The sequence below is a fragment of the Sebastes fasciatus genome, chromosome 8 (genome assembly GCF_043250625.1).
Source record: "Sebastes fasciatus isolate fSebFas1 chromosome 8, fSebFas1.pri, whole genome shotgun sequence".
In the NCBI taxonomy this organism is placed as follows: Eukaryota; Metazoa; Chordata; class Actinopteri; order Perciformes; family Sebastidae; genus Sebastes; species Sebastes fasciatus.
Window position 1 is genome coordinate 15092651 of NC_133802.1, and position 6125 is coordinate 15098775.

The following is a 6125-nucleotide window of genomic DNA, read 5'->3' on the forward strand; positions in this document are numbered from 1 at the left end:
AAGGAAAGTTGAAAAAAGGAGAGGAGAGGGGAGGAAAGGAGACGAAATTAGAAAAAAGGAGAGTAGGAGGAGAGGAGAGGAGAGGAGAGGAGAGGAGAAGAGAGGAGAGGAGAGGAGAGGAGAGGAGAGGAGAGGAGAGGAGAGGAGAGGAGAGGAGAGGAGAGGAGAGGAGAGGAGAGGAGAGGAGAGGAGAGGAGAGGATTGTTGAGCCCAGTGACCTGATGTCAGGAAAGGTCATTGACTCAGCAGCACAGAGCGGCGTCAGAGGAGGCCGACTTTAATCACCTCCAAACACTTCATCAGCTCCTGCATGAGCTGGACTGAGAGCTGCATTACTAAGGTCATAAAATCTCTCTCTGTTGAAGTAATATGAGCCGCCACACCATTCTGCTCTCCATTGAGTCCTCTTCATCCACAAATTCAAGAAGGCGACGAGGATGAGACAATAGCTGATCAGATGGAACTCAAAGACACTTCGGCAACGGGAAGGAGGAAGTGTACACATGGCTGAGCTCAGAGCGCCATTCTTCTGCCTGAGCTGAAGTTACACTGATGGCTTGTTGCTATGGTAAATATAGAGAAACAACCGTTTGAAATGATAGATCTACTGTATTTACACTGTTTTATCCAAGTCAAACTTAGTCACACAGGCAGTAAACACATTAGTCTTTCAACTCTCCATTGTGATAACACGAGTTTCGTACCGCCGCAGACATAATAACATAGGAAGCTAAATAATCCATACTGACTCAGTTACATCATTCAATATAATGCAGCGTGACAAGTGACATGAAAGGCTGGTGAATCTGCTATATTATAATTACCTTGTTGTGTTTGTCAACTGACCTTACACCCACCACATACTATTACTGTACAGCTGATATAGTAGAGAGACTGGCAGAGGCACGCCAGCAAGTTGATAAAAACAGAAAAAGAAGAAGAAGAAAAGAGAAGAGACCGGGCTTTGGAGACCATGTTCATTGAAATGCCAATTAGGCCTATACCTTGTGACATTTCTGCTCTTTCTCTTCTCACGATACAGCTAATGCGCCCCAGCACGGGCAGTCATACTTCAGGAAGCCTTATAATGCAGAGGCTCTAACACAGTAAGGCAGACACACCAAGATTTTAACACGTGTGCTCTCTTTGCTGCCAGTACAATACAACCATGTAAAACTACTCCATTACAAGTAAAGGTCCTGCAGCCAAACTACTACTACATGTATTATCAGTAAAATGTACCTAAACTATCAAAATTAATAGTATATATGATATATAGTAAGTACAGTACTACATTTCACCTATCATTGTAGATAATGCACATACATGTTTATGTTAGTGCCTGTAGATCATTCACTCTTCATTTCAAAATGATTATACAGTGTAACTGTGTTTAATGTATTTTATTCTCTGTATGCATTTATTTATTTATTTATTTATTTATCTATTTATTTATTTATTTATTTATTTATTTATTTATTTATTTATTTATCTATTTATCTATTTATCTATTTATTTATTTATTTATTTATTTATTTATTTATTTATTTATTTATTTATTTATTAGGGCTGTCAAAGTTAATGCAATGACATTAACGCAAATTTGTTTTAACGCCACTAATTTCTGCCACCAAATGAAACTACAAAAACCTAAGGAATCCATTGGTACCAACCATGACATACTAGTCATGAAGAGGAAGGAGGCTAAATAACACTCAAAATGTATGCAAAATTTTGGCGAGGATAATCTGGCATGGCTATTTTGAAGGGGTCCCTTGACCTCTGACCTCAAGATATGTGAATGTAAATGGGTTCTATGGGTACCCACGAGACTCCCCTTTACAGACATGCCCGCTTTATGATAATCACATGCAGTTTGGGGCAAGTCATAGTCAAGTCAGCACACTGACACACTGACAGCTGTTGAGTTTGCCATGTTATGATTGGAGCATATTGTTTTATGCTAGATGCAGTACCTGTGAGGGTTTCTGGACAATATTTGCCATTGTTTTTTGTTGTTAATTGATTTCCAATAATAAATATATACATACATTTGCATAAAGCAAGCATATTGGCCCACTCCCATGTTGATAACAGTATTAAATACTTGACAAATCTACGTGCGATTAATTTGCGATTAATCCTGATTAACTATGGACAATCCTGCGATTAATCAAGATCAAATATTTTAATCGTTTGACAGCCCTATTACTTATGCACCTGCATGTTTTTTTTCTATTTCACTCACTGATGTTTACTACCTGGAACATGTGGTTTCCTGTTTTTTAAGTGTTTAAATGTTTTGTTTAAATGCTCAGTTAATTGTTGTTCATTATATCACTGGATAATTGTTACTGGTGCATTAATGGGGAACTGCATTTTACTCAAGAAGCTTGTCGAGCTGGAGCTAACTTTAACTAAACTGTATACTGCTGGGTAGTTTAATCTGTAACAACAATGTGACATGTTTTATATGTTGATCTTATGTTTACATATAAAATCATAAATTACTTTAGAGCTGTCAAATAAATGCAGTGTGGTAAAGTAACTAAGTACAATCACTCATACTGTACCTAAGTACAATTTTAAGGTACTTGTACTTGAGTATTTCTATTTAATGCTCCTCTATACTTCTACTGCATCTCAGAGGGAAATATTTACATTTATTTGGCAACTAAAGATTCAATTTACTTTACTAATTCAGATTGCTAATACAAAATATAATCAACTAATAAATTATGATATATTATTATAGATTAATCCACCTGGCAGTATATACAATAATTCAATTTAGATTCACCTTTACCAGCTGCCACATTAAAGTGGTGTACACACACACATAAATAATGCCTCAATAATTATAATCTAATAGGCCACATATTAATCTGACATGGTTCATTCTGCATAATGACTACTTTTACTTTAGTTACTTTAAGTATATTTTGATGCTAAAATGTATGTACTTTTACTGAAGTAATAAAGTTGAATGCATGACTTTTACTTGTAACTGAGTATTTATACCCTGTGATACTGCTACTTTTACTTAAGTACAATAACTGAGTACTTTTTTTCATCACTGAATCACTGTGTTGCAGTAACAAGTAGTGTTGTCAAAAATATCAAAGTATCGATACTGAATATTTGAAACAGTTTCAATACTCTTTTACTGTCGATATCGGATACCAGCTGCACTTTCTGCTCTCTCTGACAGCCAGCTGACACACACACACTGCTGTTTATCTTTTAATAACAATCTAAAATTTTATGCCTCCAATGTTGTGTCAATTTTTTCCTGTGGTATCAAAAATTTTGTCGAATATCAATATTTTTCAAGGTATCGTATTCTAGTATAGTGACAACACTTGTAACAAGTACAATACCTCCCTCTGAAATCTAGTGGATAGAAGTATAAAGTAACATAAAATTAAGCACTCAAGTAAAGTACAAGTACCTCAAAATTGTACTTAAGGAGAATACTTGATCAAATGTACTTCCTCCACTGGTTACTAGTGAAACTGTAAAGAGCTTTAAGAGGACACAATCCACAAACTACAACCTTTTCATACGTTTTTTCCAACGTTCATGCAGACAAATTAGCATGACAGTAATCTAAATATCAACTTAATGTGTTCAGTATCACAGTTTGCGCAGCACTGCTTCAGTTATTGAAGGACACAGGGTCTCGTTGTGAGAACATTTTTTAAAGCTCTGTGCCCTTTGACGTCATCCTGATGTGTGTGATACTGTACAGCATCTTGTCTAATCACTCCCTGCAGTAGCCCTGACTAAGCCAGTTTTTTTAAACACCCACCATCCTGGATCAGAGCCAGCTGGGTTTTCTTCAAACTCTCTGGTACAGTATCACCGTGGCTGTTGGCTCCTTGGCAGCAGATATGACATTGACACCTTTAGTGAGAGCCTACAGTCCACCACCAACAGAGCTGCTTCATACAGGATATACCCAGAGCTTTTCGGTTTGTACTGCTCGCTATATACTGAGTGTGAATGCTTGTATTCTCCAGCTGTTTATCATTACAGCAAACAATCCAGTACACATTTAACAGCGTGAACAGATTCAGAAAAAAAAGAAGCCTACATTATGAATTGTAAACCCATCAAGCTGCCCAAGCACTCCTCTGCCGGCAGCAGAGGCTTGTATACGCTGCTACACTGACATCCCTCAGTGTGCCATCCACAGATTTGTGGTCCCATTGAGCTGCGGATGAATTATTAATCAGCCTTCCACTATAACAAAATGGGCTTTTAATTGTAGGGACTCCTGTTCGACAACAACTACTGAAACACAGGCCTCGATACAAACTGGCTATCGATCAAACCCCCACCGTGGATGCAGCCTCATCCTCAGCATTAAGAGGAGAAGTGAGCTTTATATCCACATAGGGGATCCAGAGGACAGTGTTTCACACATAATACTAACATTTTTACCAGAAAACTGTTAAATTTTCTAATTATTCTAGCAGGGAGAGTGATGAAACTTCAAAAGGGAGGATATATAGAAGGCTGCTGTGGTTTTTGATTTAATCAAAAGCCAGGGGAAAAAAAGCCATGCAACCAAGTACAAATAAATGGTAATTTAGTGCTGATTAATTCAAAATCTGCACCGAGTTAAAAGCTAACAGAGATGTGCCTAATTGTTCTCAAAAGAGACATGTTTCAGAAGATAAATCCACTTGCTGTTTTTTCCCCCTAAAGAAATCATGAAAGCAAGGATTTGATAACTTTGACAAATTATACACATGCATATTATCACTTCCAGATGTTTCAGATCTAAATATTGATCTATTGCCTTATACAGGTGAACTGACTTTGGCTTATATAGGCAGCCTGGAGGCAGCTCAAGTCCAGAGTCAAATGCATGATAAAAAAAAAAACAGGCTGTTGACATGACATTTACAAGTATGGGCATCTTGCAGCTCTACAGACACACTTATGAGTCGACAGGTGAAGAGCAACCTATTTAAAAACAGGCAATTTCAACTCCAGAAAGGAGGAGATTGACAATGCAACAATGCAGCCTGATGAGCTGCTAAGAGCAGTCAGTGTTTTTGACTGAAACCACCGCAACGCCCGATGTAAAAACCCCTGAAAACACAAGCTTACCTTTTTCATGTTATTGTGATCAGCCTGCAGATGGATGTCGCTCACAACAGGAATAGTTATCCAGCTCTTACATGTCGAGATGTATGTTCATGTCTCATCCAGCTGTTTATCTGTCAGGAAGGTAAACATAGACGCTCCTATAATAACATTGATAGAAATAGAGATATTTATCCTTTAGAATAAAGGCACATTCTCGTCATCGCTTGTCGGTCCTTCAGTTGAGCCGGTCCTCTGATAGCAGCTCACCGGTTTACAGAGGGATCCATCACGGCTGTGTGTGGAAAACGCAGTTTGGAAGCTGCCGGTGGTGCTGATGCTGCAGCAGCAGCGTTTGGTCCGTCGAGACGCGGGATGAGAGAGGTGGTAGTGGAGGAGGAGGTGGAGGTGGTGGTGGTGGGAACATCCGAGGGCCCACCACGACACAAAAACACTCAGCTCACAAAATGAACTGGTCGGACCAGGAAATCAGCTGTCTGTCTCGTGAGCAAACGGTGGTTGATGATGAATCATTCTGCGCACAGAGAGGCGACATGCGCGCGTTTTATTATCATTCTGTTGCGCGTCTGCAGGAGGAGTGATGCTGTCTGATGATTCAAGGGGATGAGACTTTAAAGGGAAAATTCATTCAAAAATACATTTAGATGTTTAGTGTAATAATTGGGATTTTTTTTAGACAGTAAAGTCATACAACTGTTTATTGATTAATCTGCTAATTATTTTCTCGATTAATGTTTTAAAAAAAACTATTTCTCAGAGCCCAAAGTGTCATATTGGGCTCTGAGAAATAGTTTTATATAAGATTAATCGAGAGCCCAATATGACACTTTGGGCTCTGAGCAATAGTTTTATGTAAGAGCCCAAAGTGTCATATTGGGCTCTAAGAAATAGTTTTATATAAGAGCCCAAATGACACTTTGGGCTCTGAGAAATAGTTTTATATAGAGCCCAAAGTGTCATATTGGGCTCTCGATTAATCTTATATAAAACTATTTCTCAGAGCCCAA

The 6125-nt window shown here is 38.3% G+C and overlaps 1 protein-coding gene across 8 annotated transcripts in view; it reads right to left on the reverse strand.

The window, feature by feature from the left end:
• dlgap4a (discs, large (Drosophila) homolog-associated protein 4a) overlaps positions 1-5677 on the reverse strand; it is a 106276-nt gene extending 100599 nt beyond the window's left edge. For 6 of the 8 annotated variants that reach the window (XM_074643716.1, XM_074643719.1, XM_074643718.1 and 3 more), the window contains exon 1: positions 5122-5671. The gene's annotated coding sequence lies outside the window, so the exon portion shown is untranslated. Of the gene's footprint in view, positions 1-5121 lie in introns of all 8 variants that reach the window. The other 2 variants (XM_074643720.1, XM_074643721.1) reach the window with 2 other exon arrangements.
• Positions 5678-6125: the final 448 nt, after the last annotated feature.